Below are 24,909 nucleotides of genomic sequence, written 5' to 3'. Positions count from 1 at the left end.
AAAAAGGAGCATGAAATCAGGAAACAGAAGATTCACATAGGACTGAGGCCAAAGAGGGTCCTCTGGGTGATGGTAGAGTTCCTAGGAGGACAACGTGGCAGCCACAGCAACCTGTTCAGATGGGAAGGGGTTAGAAGACTCTAGGAAATATTACTCAAGAATGTATTGAGAGTGGATTTTGACATTGGTGGGGAGTATGAATTAATGATAAATACATAGACAGTCAAGCAAGTGAAAAAATAGACAATCATAATATCCAGATTAAAAAAGTTTTGCAAGAAAATGTATCTGGTATACTACAAAATAAATACTTGGTTCATTTATTAAGAAAATGTATGCAATCATAATAACACAAACCACTGAATAATGATTTAACCAAATTAAAATACAACTAGAGAATTAGGTATGGATAACAGGAAAGGGTATGTATGAAAAAGCAATAAAATTGCACAACTTTCAGGAGAAAGATGGAAGAATATCTTTATGACATCAGAGGAAAAAAGATATTTTAAAGAGGAGAACAAAACATGAACCAGAAAGAAAAATACTGATATACTTGAACATGTTAAAAAAACCTCTGTGTAGTAAAAGAAACCATAAAAATTTACATAATAACTCATCATCTAGGAAAAGATATCTACCACTGATATAAAAATAAGTGGTTAGTTTGCAGAGTCTGAAAAGCTCTCTTACAAATCAGTATGGAGAAGAAAAACAATCCAATAGAAAAAGTGAGCAAATACTATAAAATAGTTAATTGAGAAAGGAAGAAATTCAAATAGCTAAGAAATATGCTTAACTTCACTAGTGATCAGGTAGGTGCTAATTAAAACAGAACATTTTACCAACAATGGAATGTGAAAAATCAGCGAGTATAAAAATTATGTAGTGGAGAAAAGTTGGGGAAAATAAAGACAACTGTTGTGTGCTCCTGATAGAAACACAAGTCATTCATTCATTCACTTACTTATTCAACAACTATTTCAGTGCCTCCTATTTGTCAAGCACTGTTAAGGGCATTGGGGATACATTAAAGGGTCTTGGGGAGGGGTTGTAATTTTAAAGAGTAGTCAGAGTCAGCCTCACAAAGAAGGTGCCATTTGAGCAAAGATATAAGGAGAAGAGGAAGTATACCATGAAAATGTGCAGGACACCAGGGTTTCCAGGGCAAAGGCCTGACACAGGAGTGTGACTACAATTTTGGCGGAACAACAGGAGTCTGGTGTAGCTGGAACATAAAAGAATACATATATATATTACACACATACATATACACATACACATACACATCTATATATAATTAAAGATACATGCAGGCATACCTAGGAGAAGTTGCGAGTTCATTTCCATTCCACTGCAATAAACTGAATATCTCAATAGAGTCAAAGACTTTTTAGTTTCCCAGTGCATATAAAAGTTATGTTGATGTTGTACTGTAGTCTATTAAATTGTCTAAAAAAAAAGAGCAGTGTATATACCTTAACTTAAAATACTTTATTGCTAAAAAATACTAAGCATCATTTGAGCCTTCCTTGAGTTGTAACATTTTCACAATAGGAACATCAAAAATCACTGATCACAAATCACCATAACAAATACAATAATAATGAAAAAGTTTGAAATATTGCGAGAGTTACCAAAATGTGATACAGAGACCAAAGTGAACAAATGCTGTTGGGAGAGAATGGCACTGATAGACTTGTGGGACACAAGCTACCACAAACTTTCAATTTGGGAATGCCAGTATCTGCAAAACATGGTAAGCATAATGTAGTAAAACAAAGTATGCTTGCATGTTTAAATTTATGTACTTAAATCTCATGAATATAGCATACTCTATACTTCTATATCTTTCATTTCTCTCAATAAAACAAATATTATTGCATATTAGAATGTACAGATCGATCAAGTTTTTTTTTTCATGGCAAAATAACATTCCATTGTAGAAATGTACCATACTTTATTTACCAGCCATGTGGTAATGAGCATTTAAATTGTTTGCTTTTCTGGTTGTTGGTTGGTTGGTTTTTTGCTTTTACTAACAATCTGAAATAAACATTCTTCTACATACAGTATGTACATACACATTGTTTACACAATGTGCAAGTGCTTCTGAAATTTCAATTCTTAGACTTGGAATTGCTGAGTTAAAATGCTTTCATTAATTTTCAATCTCATAAATAGATGTTAAAATATCAACTTTGCCATTCTAGAGTATATTTTTAAATTTCGATCTGACAGCCAAAACATACTTGGTTTCAGTTCAAATGCATATTTTCATAATTATTAGTGATGTTGCATAAGTATTACAAATAAATTCTTTCCTATTGTTTTTTATTTTTATGACTGCATTTTTTATGTTTAAATATTTGATGCAAGTAATTTATTTTTGATATAATACATAAGGTAATGATTAAGGTTCATTTTGTTCCAAATGGCTAGCCTGTTGTCACAGCATCATTTGCTTACTAATTCATCATTTTCCCACTGAATAGTAATGCCACACTTCCTAAGTTAAATACTCATATGTGCTTGGATCTATTTCTGAACGCTCTTTTCCAATAATCTGTTCATGTGCCAGTGCCAGAATGTTTTCGTTACTGTTAGTTTGTTGTATGTTTTACTATTTGGAACACTGCCCCCTCATGATTCTTATTTTACAGATTTGTCCTTGCTATCCTCGAATATTTATATCTCATCTGAAAAATTTGGGATATTCTTATCTAAAGGAAAAATCTTTTTGCCTTGTTATTTAAATTATAGATTAACATAGAAATAATTAACATTTTTATCATATTAAGTCCTTCTAAGCAAGAACACAGTTGATTTCTCGTTAGGTCAAGTCTTCTTTGTCTTTCAACAGAACTTAGAACTTTTTCTTCATGCAAGGGTGACACATTTCTCAAAGTTTTCCATTAGTAATTCATAATTCTTTTTTAAAACAATTTTATGAAGTATAGTTGATTTCTGCTGTGTGTGTGTGTATATATATATATATACACACACACAGAGCCATATATATATATATGGATCTGTATATATATGTATATATGTGTATATATATATGGATATATACACATATCCATTCCCATGTAGGTTATCACAGAAATTGAGTAGATTTCCCATACTATACAGCAGGTCCCTGTTGATCATTCATTCCATGTAATTCATAATTCTTATTGCTATTTTAAGTCAAACATTTTTCCGTCAGCGTTTAGCACTTTCTTAATCACTGAAAAGCTTTTTTTTTTTTCTGCTTAATATTGCAACTAGGCACCTTATTGAAATTGAAACTAAAATAGTTTTCATTTGATCCTGTTGGATTTTCCAGATTAAAGCTGTATCATATGCTAAAAAATCTATTTTGGCTTCTTTCTTTCTAAATTTTATGCCACTTGTATTCCTTTTCTTGCTAATTTGCATTCACCTGAATTTCCAGAGCAATTCTAAAGTTGTTGATGATGGCTTCTTTTTCTTTTTTCCTCCTCTAATGGAAATGCTTCTAGTGAAATTAACCATAACACTGTATATATAAAATTACCCATACAGTTGTATATGTAAAATTATAATAAGAAAGTTTCAGAGTTCCTGTCGTGGCTCAGTGGTTAACGAATCCGACTAGAAACCATGAGGTTGCCGGTTCAACCCCTGGATTTGCTCAGTGGGTTAAGGATCCAGCGTTTCTGTGAGCTGTGGCGTAGGTTTCAGACGCAACTCAGATCCATCCCATGTTGCGGTGGGTGTGGTGTAGGCCTGCGGCTACAGCTCCAATTGGACCCCTAGCCTGGGAACCTCCATATGCTGCAGGAGCGGCCCTAGAAAAGACAAAAAAAAAAAAAAAAAAAGTTTCTATTAATTTTAGTAAGACATTTAAAATGAGGAACGTATGTTCTATCTTTTTCTGTTTTATGTATAGTGGTTTCCTTTTTTCACTTTTGAAGTTTTATTGAAGTATAGTTGATTGACAATGTGATAATGTCTACTGTACAAGAAGGTAATTCAGTTATACATATACACACATCCGTTCTTTTTCCAGTTCTTTTCCCATATCACAGAATATTGGATAGAATTCCCTGTGTTATACTACAGGTCCCCATTGGCTAATGAGGAGTATACATTTTAAAAGGACCTTGACCAGGAGTTCCTGTCGTGGTGCAGCAGAAACGAATCTAACTAGAAACCATGAGGTTGCGGGTTCGATCCCTGGCCTCGATCAGTGGGTTAAGGATCTGGCATTGCCGTGAGCTGTGGTGTAGGTCATGAGCTATGGTGTAGGTCACAGATGCAGCTTGGATCTGGCATTGCTGTGGCTTTGGCGTAGGCCAGCAGCTGTAGTTCAATTAGACCCTTAACCTGGGAACCTCCATATGCCATGGGTACGGCCCTAAAAGGACAAAAGACAAAAAAAATTAAATTAAATTAAAAAAAATAAAAGGAATTTGACCATCTCAAATTTTCTCCTTTTGTCTACTAATGTAGATCATTCTGTTAAAAATATTTATAGTAGCAAACTAGTCTCATGTTGTGGTACAGTCTACTTTTGTTTTGCTGCTGAATTGTATTTTAAAGTAGGCAAGTATTATTTAATTTTTGTAATGATATTCTGAGTAAACTGATACGTAATTTTTTTTCTTATTTTTGCTCCATTTTGGTCAAGTTCTATTGTTAAAATTACTCAAATTTCCCAGACGGAATTTGGAAAAGTTATTTTTCTCTTTGTGTCTCAGGACAGTTTGCGTAGTGTCGAAATTTTATTTGGGTTGATTATTTGATTGCATTCACCTTTGAAACCGTTTCAGTTGTACATTTTCTTTGAGGAAGAGTTTGGAAAGTAAGTTTTCATGGAAGAACCATCATTTCATTGAGGTTTGCATTCTCACTTGCAAAGTGTCAAATAAAGCCCATGTTCTTTGTCCTTGAGTTCCTTCATTATTTGAGCTCACTTTCTTACACTCTTTTCGAATGTTGTGCTGGCTCCTGATTCCCTAACTACATTACCTAGCATTATTTATGTTATAGCTCTTTAAAAAATACTGGCTTTTAGCTATCAGGTTAATTAGGGTCAAAGCCAAGCTGTTATAAGAAAAAGACACCAAAGTATAGTGGATTAAATCAGATAGAAGTTGAATTCCCTTTCACGCAACAGTCCAGCTGGTCTAGGGTGGTCAGAATTCTTTCACAAAGTCACCTAAGAACCCATTTTCTTCCCCTGCAGTTCCATCTGCTCCAAGGCTACTTTCTTCATCTATATGGCCAGATGGTCTGCATTCCAGAAGGGGGAAGGGAATGGGGAGGAAACTCAGAACAATACATTTCCTTTAAAATAAGTGACATAGAAGGGGTGTCCATCATTTCTGTTCACATGCATTAGTGAAAGCTTTCATTACATGGCTCGCAGAGCTGCAGGTGAGAGTGAATATTGTGGTCTTCCCAGGACTGACAGGCACCCAGCCAAACTCTACTGCTAGGAAGGATGGGGAAATTAGATTTAAGGGAGACTTGGAGTCTGCAACAGACATGTGTATGTATTTCTATTATTGTTTCTGTTTTGTTTTTAACTAATCACATGAGTATGCTTTGCTTAATTTTGGTTATTGTTACTCTTTTGCTAACTTCTGGAGCCAAATTCTGCTCACAGCACTAGGATTGTTTAAAATGTGCTCCTTGTGGGCCGATGGTAGAATTGCATCTCTTCATAGTACAAGTACAAAAATGTGATTTACTCTGCAGAGTGAAATATGAGTAGAAGTGATGTGCCCACCTTTGGGGGTGGAGGGAGTTTAAGGGCCAGTGCACACTTTTTCATGTCTTCATCACTCTCCCATAGTGATCATCCCTCATCAGGAGCTCCCTCCCAGAACCTCCATGTGTTCAGCAACCTGGAAGCTCCCCGAACCCTTCACTTTTGGGATTTTTATGGAGGGTTCATTGTGTTAATCAGTATTAACTCAATATCCACCCCTCTCCTCTTCATAGGAGCTGAAATAGGATGGAGCTGAAATTTCCAAACATCTAATTGTGGTTTTGTCTTCCAGGTGACCAGTCCCTATTCTGAATTTATTCAGGAGCCCAACAGGAGTCACCTTATTAGAACAAAAAACAGTCCTATCACCCAGGAAATTTCAAAGGACTTGGAATCTCTGTGTCAGGAACCAACTGATTTCATCGTGCCTTCATTCCTTCATTCCCAATGATAGGAAATGAGGCACAGTTTTTCTTTGGCAATTAGATGACTAATCATATGACTGTTTCAAGGGTAACTAATCATAAGACTCTAAGACTTAAGCCCAGTCATTTGGGAAATTCTTCTGCTTCCTTCTATCCTTCTCTTCTTCCTAGAGATGATCTCTGTCCTGTGGCTGTGTAACGAGGAAGAGTGCCTCTTCCTCTTTGGCCATCCTTTGATCCCCCATGTTGCCAGCATGGGCCAGGCTGGTCTGTTCTCCTTTGATGGCAAAGGCCCAGTGCTTCTGATTTGTCTACCTGGTCCTCAGGTCAGCTCTCATGCTGTGAATCCTCTGAGAACCAGCAGAATTATTGACTGGTCACTGGCTTGTGTTGTCTCATTCTAGCTCATATTGTGTGAAACCATCATTCACCCTACTGGGCTCACCAGTCAACATCTTTACTTATTCTCTTTACCCTTTCACTCCCACTCACCATGGCAGGGAACTTCCAAGTCATCTACTTGACACTTGCAAGCCATGGCTGTCAGAGTAAATCTGATCTGATAGAGTAAGTGCGTTGCCTTAAGCCTATTCACCTAATGTCTCCCTTAATGGTTGTGTTTTATTGCTCAGCATATTGTGTGATCTAGAACAGTACAGAATATACTGATCCTTTCCAGGCCCTGCCAAAAAGCAAATAGTTCATTCTCTTAGCGGCCAGCCATATACCTCTCTAGATCTTTTTATAAACTCTTATTTTAGAGGGTCATAGTTTTGGTTGTTGTTACTGCTTTGTTTTCCTGTTTGTATTTTACTTTCATGAGAAAATATCTGTATCTGATTTTCATTTGCTTCTGACATAATTTTTGGTGAATATTATATATTTATGTTTAGCTAGTCATATTTCCTTTTTCTCAGTATTTTTGTATTATGAAAAATTTTGAAATTGGGACCTGATATTTACCAAGGAAGAACATGAAAGTGTCAGGATGGTGAGCTAGGCAGTGGCAGTGCGAATTTCATTCTGTGGTCTGGGGCTAGGTCTGCCTGGGTCAAGCGAAATTCTGAATATGAAGAACCCTGAGGATGATGAATTTGAGCTGTAGTTCTCAAATTTGAGTTGCATCAGAACACTAATGGGCTTATAAAGGACAGATTATAAAAATCTTCACCCGTCTGATTCAGTTGGTCTGTGATGAGGCCCAAGGATTTGCATTTCTAACAAGTTTCCAGGTGAGCCTGGTAAAGCTTATCCAGGGATCACAGCTGGAAGATCGCTGGTATAAAATTTCTCTTTGGCTGACCAAGATCAGCCAAACAATGCCAGTATCACTTGCCACTCATTCAGCAGACTTCCTACAAATATAGTGTGTCTGTGTGTCCATGTTCAGACCTTCTTGCTCCTCAACGCATGTGTCAGGCAGGGGTCCAAAGATACCCCTGAAGACTGCCTGCATGCCTGAGCTTGTTTTTCCACAGAAAGGAGTGGATTTTGGCTCCAGATGGACTGCCTTTCTCAAAGAGCCCTGAATACTACCTGAGATCCACAAAGGCATGTATTTATTTTCCTCTTCTTGGATCTAATTTTTAAGACATTTGGCAGCCACGTTTTATGGTTTTGCTTCAGAGCTGTGTCGGAAGTTCCATCTAATTTGAAAGGTTAACTTTTTTTTTTATTCCCTGTGCTATTTTCAACTGACTTCATACAGGAGAGTGAGCCAGACATACCTTTCCTAATAGGAAATGAAGTCCTAAATATCTTGTTTCCAAGGCCTGTTTTAATTCCAAATATATTTTATGTTTAAATATTTCAATCATTTGCCTCTCCTAATGTATTAGTCAGGATAAATTAGGGTGTACACAGTAACAAATATCCCTGAAAATCTCAGTGCCTTAAAGCAACAGGGAATTTTTCTCATTCACTTTACCTGTCCATTATAGATCAGCAGAGATTCAGCCTTCTTAAGCAGCTACATCTTAAATACTTCTGTTCACCATGTCAGATGGGAAAGCAAAAGTACACACTGATTCTTAAAGTTTTTGCTCACATCTCACTCAGAAGGCAAATTCCATGGCCACCACTGAGTTCAGGTAGCTAAGGAAATACAGTTCTATAACATTCCCAAAAGCAACTGCTCTAGTGACTTTCACATGTGGATTTCCTTAAAGTAGATCTTAGGTCCACAGCCTAGGTTCACCTAAGAATTTGGTGGTGTATCTCTTTCCACTCTGGAGTTTCTTTATCCCTTCATTACTTCCTCCAAGGTTCTCAAGAAGCCTTGCAGATTTCCACAGTTCTGTTCTATCCCCTCTCCCACCCAAACTCACAGTGACAGCACACATAGCCACATCTTCAGGTCTTATTCTTTACTCAGACAAAATACTTTTTTAGAACAGAATCCAAATGATTGTTACATGGTCTGCAAGGAAGCTTTTAGAGCTTGAAAACAATTCTTCAGGTCTTCTGAGTTTTGCTGCTCCTTGGGCAACTTTAAGAGCCTGTCCTATGCCACAGTCTTATTCTCACTGGGTTAATTCTAGAAAACTTGAATGTACATCACAGTGAAAAAGTATTCCGAATTTTAAATTATCGAAAATGACTCTATGCAAGTGGCAGGGTGGGGGATGTGAGGAGAGTGACAAACTGTATCCAAGTGTGAGGTCTTATCTGAAAAGACCATCTAAGGGGCCATATTCTCAAATGATTTGTCACATGCATGGCTGACTCTGGGCAGATTTTCCAGTCTAGATCATAACTGGGAGATGCTTTAATGAGATAAAGTTAGTCCCAGATTCCTTATCCTCTACTATTCAAGATATATTTGCCCCTGGTTTTATTTTTCCTTTCACATTTAACTTTGTTACATGTAGGCTCTTGTGTTGCAAATACTCAGTAAACTTAAATATGATGCCTATAAATCCCATTTCATATTCTGCACAAAACCCCTAATTCAAATGCCAGCTTCCTCTTAAAGTCTGGGATAAGACGACTGTGGAGGTTCTGTGTGCTTGACTTTATAAAGGGATGAAAATCAGGCCAATAAAGCTGTCTACACGTCTCTTAACTTAAGGCCAGTTCAGGAGCATAAATTAATCCTGACCTTGGGTAAAGTAGTATTTCAGCTGAGACTAAAGGAGCTTCTTGTCAATGCATTTATGTAGCTAAGCATTCTTGGCTATTAAAAAAAAAAGTCAGTCCTTGGGACTCTTGGAAAAAGGTTGCATGCAGGCCCAGGAAGCTTACTGGAGAATAGAGATCCTCACAATCCTAGAAATCCTGGTGGCAGCAGTGAAGATGTTGTGCCTTTGATATACTCTTCTGGACTGTGGGGGCTTGTTTGCCTGAAGGATAATGACACTTGGCACCTCAGGGCCTTTACCAGTCACCACAGACAAGAATCACAGCCATCAGCCTGACCTTGCACTGCTGTCAGGACAATTATTTGAGCCATACCATTAATGATGCAGAAACCATCTCAGGCTTCTGTTATTAATGGGAAGTATACTCAGAGTTTGTGTAAAAATTCATTTTTGAGAATATCAGCTGTTTTTTATTTTATTTTATTTTATTTGCTCTATAGGGTGGCATATGGATGTTCCCAGGCTAGGGGTTGAATCAGAGCTGCAGCTGCCAGCCTACACCACAGCCACAGCAACTTGGGATCCAAGTCGCATCTGCAATCTACACCTCAGCTCATGGCAATGCCTGATCCTTAACCCACTGAGCAAGGCCAGGGCTCAAACCTTCATCCTCATGGATACTAGTGGGATTCGTTACCGCTGAGCCACAAGGGGAACTCCCTAGCTGTTTAAATTTCTAATAGAAAAGCCAAAGAAAGCTTTTACTGGAGGGAAAGCATTCAGTTCTAGAATTTCCAGAGACAGTAATGCAGAGTGGTTGTAAGCACAGGGTCTGGATTGCCTGGGTTTAAACCACAGCTTTGCTCTGTCATCTTGAGAAATGTACTTGACTCTCAGTACTAGTTTCCTTATCTGAAGAAGGAATGTCATAATCTTACCTATCATCTCATAAGATTGTTGTGAGAATTACATGACTTAATATGCAGAAAACAGTTAAAATAGTGCCTGACAGAGAGTTTTTTAAAAAAATTTTATTGAAGTATAACTGATTATAATGTATCAATTTCTGCTTAGAGAAAAGTGGTTCATATAAATTTTTGGATTGTATGTTATAGTTCTGTGAAAAATGTCATGAGTAATTTGATAGGGATTGCACTGAATCTGTAGATTGCTTTGGGTAGTATGGCCATTTTTACAATATTAAATTTTCCAACCAGGAGCATGGAATGTCTTTCATTTCTTTACATCTTCTTTAATTTCCTTGATAAATGTTTTATAGTTCTCAGCATATAAGTCTTTTACCTCCTTGGTCAGGTATATTGACATTTTTCACAGAACTAGAACAAACAATCCAAAAATGTATACGGAACCACAAAAGACCCAGAATTGCCAAAGCAATTCTGAGGAACAAAAGTCAAGCAGGAGGCATAACTCTCCCAGACTTCAGGCACTATTACAAAGCCACAGTCATCAAGACAGTGTGGTACTGGGGCCAAAACAGACATACAGACCAATGGAACAGCATAGAGAACCCAGAAATAAACCCAGACACCTATGGTCAATTAATCTTTGACAAGGGAGGCAAGAGCATAAAATGGGAAAAAGACCGTCTTTTCAGCAAGTATTGCTGGGAAACCTGGACAGCTGCATGCAAATTGGTGAAACCAGAACCCACCCTCACACCATGCACGAAAGTAAACTCAAAATGGCTTCAAGACTTAAACATAAGACAAGACACCCCTGGAAGAGAACGTAGGCAAAACATTCCCTGAGATCACCCTTACCAGTGTTTTCTCAGGTCAGTCTCCCAAAGCAACAGAAATAAAAGCAAAAATAAACCAATGGAACCTAATCAAACTGACAAGCAAAGGAAACCAAAAAGAAACCAAAAAGACACCTTACGGAATGGGAGAAGATAGTTTCAAACGATGCAGCTGACGAGGTCTTAATCTCTAGAATATACAAGCAACTTATACTACTCAACAGCAAAAAAAGCCAACCACCCAGTGGAAAATGGGCAAAAGACCTGAATAGACATTTCTCCAAGGAAGATATACAGATGGCCAACAAGCACATGAAAAAATGCTCAACATCCCTGATTATTAGAGAAATGCAAATCAAGACTACCATGAGATACCACCTCACACCAGTCAGAATGGCCATCATTAATACGTCCACAAATAACAAGGGCCGGAGGCGGGTGTGGAGAAAAGGGAACCCCCTGCACTCTGGGTGGGAATGTAAGCTGGCACAACCACTGTGGAGAGCAGTATGGGGGTACCTTAGGAAACTATACATAGAACTACCATATGACCCAGCAATCCCACTCTTGGACATATATCTGGACAAAACTTTCCTTAGAAAAGAACATGTTCATTGCAGCACTATTCACAATAGCCAAGACATGGAAACAACCCAAATGTCCATCGACAGACCATTGGATTAGGAAGATGTGGTATATATACACAATGGAACGCTACTCAGCTATAAAAAAGAACAAAAGAATGCCATTTGCAGCAATGTGGATGGAACTAGAGACTCTCATGCTGAGTGAAGTAAGTGAGAAAGAGAAAGACAAATACCATATGATATCACATGCCTGGAATCTAATTTATGGCACGAATGAACCCTTCCACAGAAAGGAAACTCATGGACTTGGAGAATAGACTTGTGGTTGCCAAGGGGGATGGGGAGGGAGTGGGATGGATTGGGAGCTTGGGGTTAATAGATATAGACTTGCCATTGGGATGGATTAGCAATGAGATCCTGCTGTGTAGCCCTGGGAACTATGTCTAGTCACTTAGGATGGAGCATGATAATGTGAGAAAAAAGGATGTATACCTGTATGTGTAACTGGGTCACCATGCTGTATAGTAGAAAAAAAATAATGTATTGGAGAAATTTTAAAAAATAAGAAAAATATAAAGGAAACAAACAAAAAAAAGAAGTACAGAGAAAAAAAGAAAAGTGATTCAGTTATACATGTATATATTTCATATCTTTTCCATTATGGTTTGTCACAGGATATTGAATAGGGCTCCCTGTGCTGTACAGTAGATACTTGTTGTTGATCCATTCTATATATAGTAATTTGCATCTGCTAATCCCAAACTCCCAATCCATCCCTCCCTCATCCCCTCTCCCCTTTGGCAACCAACTCTCTTCTTTATATCTGTGACTGACACAGAGTTTTAATACATGTTGGTCATTATTACTACTACTGCTACTACTACTGCTGCTGCTACTACTACTACTACTACTACTACTACTACTACTACTACTATTTCCCACACGTAGGTCTAGTAGCAAGTTAATGACCTGGCTTACAGTTTGCTCTTCTACTGGGTACTACCTATAGTTTATTTTATTTTCTCTCAACAATACCATGATGAAAATATGGTTCATATACTCACTTATCCTAGCTTGTTTGTTTCAGTTACTTCTTCAGTACATATTTATTGAGTGCTTATTATATGCCAGGTACTGTTCTCAGTGCTCAGAATAGAGCAGTAAGGGAAACAGGAAAAAAAATAGGATCTGTCTTCGTGGAGCTTACATTCAAGGAGAGGAATAGAGAGATGAACTGAAAAGTAAACAGGTAAAATATAGAGTGTGTCAGGTCATAATAAATGCTATGAAGAATAATTAAGCAGGGGAGGTGAATTTAAAGAGCTAGAGATGAGGGTGTCCAAGTAGAAATGTGAATGAGGCCCTCCCCCTGGAAGGTGAAGTTTGAACAGAGACCTGAAAGATGTAAGTGCGTGAGGCAGGAATTGATCCTGCCTAGTACTGGCATCCCAGCCAGACAGGATGCAGAAATCCAGAGTGACATTGGGCTTGGAGTATTTGAGAAAAAACGCCAGTGTCAGTGTTGCTGGTGTGAAGTGAATGCAGTAATGTGTCCATGGTGGGGATGCAGGGGGAGTAGCAGATTTTGTGTGGCTTTGCAAGACTTTGCGAAGATTGGGTTTTGCTCTGTATGGCTAGAAAACCATTGCTTTTTTTTTAAGGGACAAGATTTGTTCTGATAAAAATTCAAATATGTTGTATGAAATATTTTGTTTATCAGTTATGAAACTATCATTTCATACCTTTTATCTGGGATTGGGTTTTTGTTGTTTTAGGTAGGAGGGCAAATTTGGAACATAGTTCTCACTCTTGGATGGAAGCAGATGTTTGCCATTATGCTCTTGCCTTCTCTAATATTTCATTAAATAAGTCATACTTTGATGGTCTTTTGTATTCTGCATCTTTCACTCAGCATAATGCTTTAGAGATTCAGGGAGTTCCTGTTGTGGAGCAGCAAAACCAAATCTGACTAGTATCCATGAGGATGTGGGTTCGATCCCTGGCCTCTCACATTGGGTCAGGGATCTGGCGTTGCCATGAGCTGTAGTTCACAGAGGCTGCTCTGATCCTGTGTTGCTGTGGCTGTGGTGTAGGCTGGCAGCTGAGCTCCCATTTGGCCCAACCCTGGGCACTTCCATATGACCATATGACTTCCATATGCTGCGGGTTCTACCCAAAAAAAAAAAAAAAAAAAAATGCTTTAGAGATTCATCCACCCATGTTGTTCTGCATCTCAGTAGTTTGTTCCTTGTGAACACTGAGTAGAATTCCATTGTATGGATGCACCACATTGTTTTTTAATTATTAATTCTGAGTGACAAATATTTTAAAAGCTTCATTAAGGTATAATTGACATTCAATGAATAATCATTTCAATGCACATGATTAAAGTTAACATTGAATACATTTTGACATATGTATATACCTATGAAATCATCACCACAATCAAGATAATAAACATATCCATCACCCCTAAAACTTTCTTCATACATCTTTCTTTCTCTTTTTTTTTTTTTTAACTTTTTTTTAGGGCCACACTTGAGTCATATGAAGTTTCCCAGGCTAGGGGTCGAATCAGAGCTGCAGCTGCTGGCCTACACTACAGCCACAGAAACGCGGGATTAGAGCTGCATCTGTGACCTACATGACAGCTCACAGCAACACTGAGCTTTTAACCCACTGAGTGAGGCCAGGGATCAAACCCGCATCCTCATGGATGCTAGTTGGGTTCCTTACCGCTGAGCCACAACAGGACCTCCCCTGATACTCTTTTTCTAATCTCTTCCTCCCACCCCTCTCCAGCCTCAGGCAACCATGGATTAGCTTTCTGCATTTTCTAAAGTTTTATAGAATTCAGTCATACATTATGATTGTCTTTTTAGTCTGGCTTCTTTTATTCAGCATGAAAACATATGTCCATGCAAAGCTCGTACATGAATTTTTGCATCTGCTGAATCCGCAGTAGCCAAAAAATGGGACAATAACTCAAATGTCTGTGACAAAGTTAAAAAAAAAGTTGTGATATGTCCATATAACAGAATATTACTCAACAATAAAAAGGAATGAACTCTTGAAATACCTAAAAGATAAGTGAATCTCAAAATAATATGCTGAGTGAAAGAAGCCAGACCAAAATCAGCATATATTTTATGATTCCATTTATATACAATTGCACCCTATAGAAAATGCCAACTGTATTACAGAAAACAATGCAATAATTGCCTGGGGATAGGGAATGTGGGGGGGTGGGCGCCAGTGATTACAAAAGAATATGAGGCATCTTTCAGGAATGATGGATATGCTATCTTGTGTATAGTAATGGTTCCATGGTGTATACGTATGTTAAAGCTTAATAAACTGTACATTTTAAATATATATGTTTTATTGTATATCAATTATATCCTAATACATCTATTAAAACAAATCAAAACTCCAACTAGGGAGCATTCATTCAATAAAACTGATTGAATGAAGAAAACTACAAAAATATTTCAAAATTATATTCAGAAATTTTATACACACTCACATACACACACACACACAGTATATGAGCCGTGGTTGTCAGGGGTCAGAAGGAGGACTAGGATTAACTGCAAAAAGGCACAAGAGAAGTTTGGGAATGTGCTGTATTATGATTATGGTAATGGTTACCTAATGTACACATTTGTCAAATCTACTGAACCATACTCTTAAAATAAGGGAATTTCTTTGTGTGTAAATTGTACCCCCCAAAGAGGTGATTAAAATGCAGTCAGATCATTCAATAACAGTGCCAGGTATTAATCTAGGTGCTAGAGACATAGTCAACATTCTGCTAGGGGTATAAATTCAGTGGAAGAGACAGATGATATACATATAAACAAAATAGATCAGGTAATTTTAACAGGAGAAAGACTAAAACAGATGTGCGTGGTGGGGGCGTATATATGCACAGCAGGTCTCCTTCAGCTTCAGAGTTCAGGGAAGGCTTCTCTGAGGAGGAAATATTGGAGATGACACTGGAGTTACGTGAAGGAACAACGACACGGGACAGAGCCTTCTAGGCAGAGGAAGCAGCTAGTAAAAGGGCACAAGTGGAACCTATTGTCGCATTCAAGGAATAGGAGGGAGTCCACTGAGTTGGAGGAGATGGTGGTGGTGGGGTCAGCAGTGTTACCATCATCAGCAGGAGCAGATTCTTCAGGCCCACACAAGGAAGGCTAGATGGCCCTGTGGTCCTTTCCTCTTCCAAGATTCTGCTGCATACCATTTTTCATTATAATTATATTGTAATTATATTGTAATTTGAGGTCAGTGGCCATTGCTTTTGTTTTTTCCTAACAATGAATCCATATCAGATGCTTGGTTTACTGTTTAATAATAAATTTGTTTGCTTATTATGTGAATTATACCTAAAATATACTGGCTTTACTCTCCTTGAAAACTATTCTATGTTCTTCCTTTAGTTAGATTTATTATTCCTCCCATCACAGTAAGAGATCCTTTGACTTTAAGGAATGAATTCTTGAAACACTCAAATGATAATGTTTCTTGCATTGCTGCTGTTTTGTTTTTTCTTTGTTTGACTTGTCTTTATCGGGCTGCACCTGAGGCATATGAAAATTCCCAGGCTAGGGGTCAAATAGGAGCTGTAGCCTCCGGCCTACGCCACCATCACGGATCCGAGCTGTATCTGTGATCTACACCACATCTGACAGCAATGCCGGATCCTTAACCCACTGAGCAAGGCCAGGGATCGAACCCACTTCCTCATGGATACTAGTTGGGTTCATGAGCACTGTGCCACCAATGGGAACTCCACATCACTGCTGTTTTTGAATTCTGGAAGTTTTGCTTTTGACAGGCAAATAATATTTAGAAAAGAAAGATGAGAGTTGTTGGGAAAGATCCCCTTGCATAACCAGATCCCTAGAAATTATATCACCCATCTCATTGTAATTCACCAGACATATATTGGGTACTTGCTGTGTGCCAGGCTTTATGCTAGTCCTTGGTGGCTTTAAGTTGTAGAGTTATAAGCACAGCTCTGGAGTCAGACTATTGGGGTTCAGATCCTGGCTCTACTAATTTTAAGCTGCAGGATCTGGGACAAATTAACTGACCAATCTTACCTTTCATTTCATTTTTTTGTAAAATGGGGATAATTATAAAACCTGCTTTAGAAATAGTAGTGAGGATCAGAGAGATGATATATATAAAGTGCTTGGAATAAGGCCTGAAACCATTTTGCGTAAGCATTCAAAAATTTGGTTACGGTGTAGGCATTTGAGATATATGTGTTGAATTTAAGGATCTCAGGTAATGGTAGCAGCCCTAAGACCCAGTGGCTGGGGGGTGGGTGGGCTTTGCAGAATATCAGCATGAGCTATGGCTGCATGGAAACAACTCTGCACGGTGGGGCATCTTGGAGCGATATTGACCTGGGCCCTCATTACTTGCTCATCTTTTCATTTGACATTCAATTAAAATCATGGCAGGAAAGAACTGGAAGTTAGGGTTTGTGTCAGTCCTTACTTCTCTATCATTACGTTATACTAGTATTCTGAGAGTAGGGCAATAGAAAGACAGTTTTTATAAGACCAGTAAATAGCCTTCAAGTAGATAAAGAATTATTACATAAAGAGTTGTGTACTGTTAATTATTCTCCATCTCTATGGCAGACAGACCATGGAAGTAGGTTTGGCATTCCACAGGAGAGACAGAGGTAGCTCATGGGAAGAACTTCATGACAAGGGGGTTCTTAAATACTGTAGAAAAACTTTTGAATTAGCAGAACCAGTTGCCTATCTGGAATGGTTAAGTCAGCCCTAACTAGTGACAGTGAACAAAGGAAGGTTCCCAGCAGCCTGTGGATTCAGTGGAATGGACAGTGGTACTCAACAGATTTTCCCTGAGTTCTCACTGTGCCAGCAGGGCTCGGTGCTGGAAATGTAGAGCCTAACTGGAAATAAGCCCTGCCCTCAATGAGGGCAGAGTATGGAACCAAATGTTCCAGGAACCAGAGGTACTGGGATACATAGAGGTTGGTTAAAACCATGGGAAACCACAGGTGATTGACCACATGTTTCCATGCAAGACCTTATAAGTCTGATAGATGTGCCCCAAGGCTGACAACTTAGGCGGTGTCTGTCCATTCAGTCCAAACAAATGAGGCAAATCTTCCTGGTTCCTGTTGAATAGGTGGCCACAAAATGACCCTTAGGCTGAGCAGCACCATTCTCTGGCCTGTGGACAAGTGGATTTCTATCACAACCACAGGCCTATCTAGGCAATCTCTCTCCCACTCCCACCTCTCACAGTAGGAGTCTAAAGTCTAATATTTCCCACTTCCAACCTCTCATCCCTAGAAGAGTTTAATGAACCTAAGAAAGAGTCATTAAAAGATTTTGCTATGGGCAATCTACTTAGCTCTGAGGATGAACAGTCCTGAAAACACCAGCCTCTCCTCTTGATGGGACGGTACAGTCCTCATTAAAAGCACAGTCTAGATGGTGGAATAGAAGGACTGGAGCTCAACTTCTCTCCTAAAAACAACAAAATTCACAACTAAAGACTGAGCAGTCTCCACCCAAATGAAAAAAGATACCCTACTCCAGAAGAAAAAGAGGAGGACACATCAAGAGGTAGGAGGGACGATTTCACCATATAAACAACCCCATACCTCCCAGGTGGTAAGCTCCACAGACTGAAAACTAACTGGTTCATAGAGACTCACCTACAGGAGTGAGAGTTCTGAGTTCCACATCGAACCCTCATGTGCTGGGATCTGGCACTGGGAGAAAGAGCCCCTGGAGCATCTGGCATTGAAGACCAGTGGGACTTGTGCACAGGAGCTCCACAGGACTGGGGGAAACAGAGACCCCATTCTTAAAAGGCTCACAGGACTTTCACGTGCACTGGATCCCAGGGCAGAGCAAGGTCTCTATAGGAATCTGGGTCAAACCTGACTGCAGTTCTTGGAGGTCATCCTAGGAAAACAGGGGTGAATGTGGCTTGTTGTGAGGGAGCCACATTGAAGGCAAATCTCTTGGGAATATTCAGCAGCCATGCCTTTCTCTAGAGGTGGCCATTTTGGGAAAATCTGGCCCCACCCATCAGTCAGCACTGAGAATCCCCAGGGCAAACAACAATCCAGGTGGGATCACAGCCCTGCCCCTCAGTAAACAGGCTACCTAAAGACCCCTCAGGCACACAGCTGCCTCTAATCCCATCCAGAGACTAAGCCCCACCCACCAGAAGGATTAGAATCAGCTCCACCCACCAGTGGGCAGGCATCAGCCCCTCCCATCAGGAAGCTTACAGCAAGCACCCATACAGACTTGAGCCACAAGAGGGGCAGACACCAGAGGTAAGAGAGGCTACAACTCTATTATCTGTAAAAAGGTCACCACACCAAAAACCTATAAAAATGAAAAGACAGAGAATTATAATTCAGATGAGGGAGAAAGGAAAAACCCCAGAAAATCAGCTAAGTGATCAGGAGATTCTCAGCCTCCAGGAAAAAGACTTTAGACTGTTGATGCTGAAGATGATGCAAGACATTGGAAATAAACTAGAGGCAAAGTTGGATAACTTACAGGAAACACTGACCAAAGAGATACAAGACATAAAACTTAAACAAGAAGAGATTCAAAATACAATCACTGAAATAAAAAATTCACTAGAAGCAGCTAACAGCAGAATACACAACGCAGAAGAACGAATAAGTGAGGTGGAGGACAGATTAGTGGAAATTACGGATACAGAACAGAAAAGAGAAAAAAGATTGAAAACAAATGAAGAGAGTCTCAGAGAACTCTGGGACAACAATAAATGCACCAACATCCGTATCATAGGGGTGCCAGAGGAGAAGAGAGAGAGAAGGAGACAGAAAAAATATTCCAAGAGATAATAGCCGAAAACTTCCCTAACATGGGGAAGGAATCACTCACTCAAATCCAGGAAGCACAGAGAGTACCATATAAAATAAACCCAAGGAGGAACAAACTGAGACACATATTAATCAAACTAACCAAAATTAAAGACAAAGAGAAAATCTTGAAAGCAGCTAGGGAAAAGAAACAAGTAACATACAAGGGAAGCCCAATAAGGTTATCAGCAGATTTTTCAACAGAAACTCTGCAGGCCAGAAGGGAGTGGCATGATATACTTAACGTGATGAAAGGAAAAAACCTCCAACCAAGATTACTTTACCCAGCAAGGCTCTCATTCATATTTGAAGGAGAAATCAAAACCTTCACAGATAAGCAAAAGTTGAGAGAATTCAGCAACACTAAACCAGCCTTACAACAAATACTAAAGGAACTTCTCTAGGCAGAAAAGAAAAGACAGCAACAGGAAACAAAAATTCCACAAATGACAAGGCTTGCCAGTAAAGGTATATATATACAGTAAAGATATGAAATCATCCATGCACAATTATACCACCAAAATCAGAATTCAGAAGAAGAGGTGGGTAGAAATGCAGGATACTGGAGATGAACTTGCAATTAAGAGAACAACAACTTAAAACAATCTCATATACATGTAGACTTTATATCAAACCAAAAACCTACAATTGATATACAAACAAGGAATCTCTGGAGAAGAAATATATCTCATAGTAAATAAGTGTGTAATCCACCATGAAGGGGGTTATTTGACATCATTCTTGGAATGCTAAAGTCTTCTTAGATCTGATTCTGATTTCCTTTCCATCAAAGAATTTACAATAATTATAATTAAATAATGTAACTGTACAATTAAATAATACAGTTCTACAATTGTATTATTAATAACCATTTCTCTCCATGGTACAATGTAAGGTCCATAATGTCTTATTTATCACATCACCTAGAATGGTGTAATGCCTTTATTGAAGAATCAATAAGATGTAACAAATTGTGAGGACATATTTATATAGTTACACTGTTTTTCTTAACCAATTTATGCATTTTATATTTTACTTATTTTCAGAGGGTATATTATTTTTGTTATTCTTCCCAGTTAAGTTATTCTTTTTATTATGCTATATAAAATATTTAATGGTATATAAGGCTTTCTTCTTTATAAATTTTAGTTGCATAATATATAGAATTTTAATATACTAATTTTCAAAGAAAAATTGAAATGTAATAGATAATACTAAATAGTAAAGATGAAAGCCATACAAAATGGGATAAAGCATAGAATAAATTTCCTATTTGTCTCAGCATATTTTCCATTCCACTTCTCCAGAGGGAGACCCTTAATCTGTTTCTTAAGATCCATGATATAATAATAATGTGAATGTAATTGTGTTTAAATATATGTATTTTATTCTGTAAAAAAATATTCTGTGATAATCTATGTGGGAAGAGAATGTGAAAGGGAATGGATATATGTACATGTATAACTGAATCTCTTTGTTGTACAGCAGAAATTATCACAACCTTATAAATCAACTATACTTCAATAATTTTTTTTAAAATGAAAAAAAAAGCAGTCTAGGCACATGAAAAAATGCTCCACATAACTAATTATTAGAGAAATGCAAATCAAAACTATGAGGGTACCACCTCACACTGATCAGAATGGGTATCTTTAATAAATAACAAATGCTGGAGAGAATGTGGAGAAAAGGGGACCCTCCTACCTTGTTGGTAGGAATGTATTCTGGTACAACTGCTGTAGAAAACAGCATGGAGGTTCCTCAGAAAACTAAATATAAAACTACCATATGATTCAGCAATTCCTCTCCTGGGCATATATCCAGACAAAATTACAATTCAAAAATACATTCACTCCTGTGTTCATTGAAGCACTATTCACAATAGCCAAGACATGGAAAAATGTCCATCAACAGGTAAATGGATTAAGAAGATGTGGTACATATACACAATGGAATACTACTTAGCCATAAAAAATAACAATATAATGCCATTTGCAGCATCATGGATGTAACTAGAGATTGTCATACTAAGTGAAGTCAGTCAGAAAGAAAAAGGCAAATACCATATAATATCACTTATATGTGAAATCTAAAAGATGGCACAAATGAACCTATCTACAAAACAGAAATAGACTCACACACATAGAAAACAGATTTGTAGTTGCCGAGGGAGAAGGGGGAGAGAATGGGATGAACTGGGAGTTTGGATTTAGTAGATGTAATCTATTACACTTAGAATGGATAAGCAATGAGATCCAACTCTACAGCCCATGAGGGAGCTATATCCTATCTCCTGTAACAGAACATGATGGAAGATAATATGAGAAAAAGAATATATATTTGTATAACTGGGTCACTTTGCTGTACAGCAGAAATTGGCACAACATTATAAATAAACTCTGCTTTAATAAAAAGATTTTTAAAAAGAAAACTAGTTTTGAAGAACTTCAGCCTTTAAAACTGGTATAATGCATTTATACAACATTTTTTTAAAAAAGCACAGGCTTAGGAAGTAGGCAGAAGGGCTGTTGGTCCCTAACTTAGAAACTGGGCCCCCTTATCTACCTCCCCCAAGCATTGGCTTCTGCATCTGTAAGGCAATGAGATATGATGGCACATATTACAGAACCTAGCAAATAATAAAAACTCAGTAAGTTGCAATTATATTTATATTATTATTGTTATCATCATTCTGTTAGCTAACTAAATGAGGCCCATGGAATTCTTCCTTCCATATAATTTGGCTGTGGTGTCTACTGACTCAGCCTTGGAGTGGGAGGAGTGTGACCAGCTGTCCTTAGTTTGCCAGGTGACACAGGATCCCTTCTATCCATATCCTCTAAAAAACAGAAAAAACAGGAAGGGTTTGGGGACACACTCCCTAGGGGCCCTTGAGATGTATGGCTCCCAGGAGAATGGGAACGCCAGTGAGTGAGTGGAAGGAGAGGTAAAAAGTGTGCAGCCTCGGGGATGCTAATATTTTATAAAGTTTGATAATTAAAATGTTTTCCTTGTGTTGATGTGTGTTTGCTAGTAATATTTAGTACCAATTAGTTTTCATTGGTACTACAAAGTCTCTAATTATTAAATAGTTCATACCAGGAGCCCTCAATCTATGTGTGCGTGTGTGTCTAACACACGTATGTGTATATACCCTTTGACCATTTGGGGATGTCTTGCTAGAAACGCCTCTGGAAAATGGAACAGTGTTTAATATCCCAAAGTGTAAGTTTTGGACTCTACCTACAGAGTTATTATCTGTTCTTGGTATTCTACATTCCATGCAATGCCTGGATGAAACTTTTCCATTGCCCTAGGTGCACACAGAACTTATCAGACAGACAGACTGATAGGCACTCCCTGGGAATAGATTTTGATTCCAGCAGTTCTTTATAGCCACTCCACCTGCTGAGATGTTTTCCTGCTTTCCTGCAGGAGATATGCCACAGTCTCTTCCCCCCAAATCCCCTCCTGTGTGCCTCCCCACCCCATTCTCTCTCACACAATCCTTTCAGCCCTGCATCCATACACAAGGCTACGTTCTGGTCATTAGTGTTCCTGCTTCTTTCCCATTAGCTCTTATCCTAGGACCCTGGACATTAGTGAAATGGGTAGAGCCTGAAAAATAAGGAATATTTTATCCCGGGAAGTGAGTGTGGAGGTGGGAAGGTGTGTGGAAAGAGACTGGGGTGTGATAAGTGGGGGCACAGTGCCGACCCAGGCAGCAGCCTTGTTTCCTGTGCTCAGCCACAGAGGGGCGACGCGGGGAATTTTGTTCTCTATCCAGCTGCTTCTTCCAGTAACATGTGGAACAAATGTCTCTTTTGGACCATGATGAGGTAGCGTGGATAGGTCTGTAGCATCATTGCTTTTGGACTCTCAGCTGGTTTTATTTCCTATTGAACCTTTAATGGAAACGCATACACAGCAAGTCAAGGCCTGTCCCTTTTCCCTTTTTTCTTTTTTTTTTCCTTTTTTTTTTTTTTTTTTTTTTTTATTTCTTCCAGGAGTGCTGATGATAAGGAAAGCGATGTCTAAATCTTCTTAATGGTGTTTATGCAAGCAGTTTTGCTTAGCTGCAGACTGCACAGCCCCTTCCCCGTGCCCCCTCCCCTCCCATCGCCCTGCTAATATTGCTGCTTCATTCCTTTCCCTGTTGGCTATTACTATGGACTACAGCAAATCTAAAACTAAATAATCCCCTTAGTGTCAAGTTTTCGGGGCTGAGCAAATAAATCTAACGAAATGCATTATCTAGGCGGAGGAGGCTGTTGTAAAGGGAAAAAGATGAAAGCTATTTTATTTTAAGGCAGAGAATAAACTGTCGATCGTTTGGGGCTCAATTGTAATTTTAAGTATTGTTATTTTATTTTACTTAACTACTGTACATGCCCTTTTTTGATTGTAATTAAAAACCCTGCAAAGCTTCTAAAGGCCAGAATTAAAGAGAGGAAGAGGGAATGAGGATCTAGAGAGGGAATTTATGCAAATTCCTTCCAGTCCAGATAGTTTTAATATTCTGATGAGACCAGGGATGCTGTGATTAAACAATGGCTTCTTCTTCCCTTCTCTTTCCAACCCTCTCCCATCTCAGATGGGGATGGGGCAAGGGGAAAGATTTGGCACAACAGAGGAATGGGAAGTTTCATTTATTTCAGAGAAGAAAACCCAGCCTCTGTATTTTTTGCAGGTGAAGCAGCTTTCCATGCAGAAAGAAAGAAGGCATTTCATGTCCTCCCTAACAGAGTAACCTGCCAGCTTCAGGGTCTAGCAGAGCCGAAAGTGAGCTTCTGGGAGATCTGAGCTGAGGTCTTCCTCACTAGGTTGTTCCTGGTCCTTCTTCTGTTGACTCTTATTAGCTTGGCTTTTTCTGAAATACTCTCACTTTAGTGAAGCCTGGCCTTGAGCCTACAACCAGAGTTGTACCCAAGATGGGTAGAAAGAATCATCAAATGCCCTATATTTATTTGTTCACATATTCATTCATTTACTTATTAGATCATTCTTCAGAAAAAAATGATTGAGCATTAACCCTGTTTCAGGCATTATTCTGGGCGTGGGGGTTATGTAGCAATGAATAAAATGAAATGCATATTCTCATGAAGAGGGCCAACAGACAGTGAACAAAAAAATAGATAAATATGGAGTTTTTCAAGTGGGAACAAGTGTTATGAAGAAAAATTTAGAGAGTAAGTATGTTAGGAAGAGATCAGGAGGTCAGAAAGGCATCCCTGTCTCGTTTGTTCATTCATTCATTCAGCCAATATTAATTGAGCACCTAGTGGAACTCCAAGCCCTGTTCTAGGCTCTGGGGATGCAACCATGATCAAAATAGTCAAATTAAGTTTGTCTTCTGCTAGGGGAAAATATCAATAAACAAGGCAAGTAAAATATGTGCTAAGA

The sequence above is a fragment of the Sus scrofa genome, chromosome 13 (assembly GCF_054392235.1).
Source record: "Sus scrofa isolate SSC_HxYL_T2T_F1_AM1 chromosome 13, Sscrofa_HxYL_maternal_Yorkshire_Landrace_v2.0, whole genome shotgun sequence".
Lineage (NCBI taxonomy): Eukaryota > Metazoa > Chordata > Mammalia > Artiodactyla > Suidae > Sus > Sus scrofa.
This window is presented reverse-complemented; position numbering follows the sequence as displayed.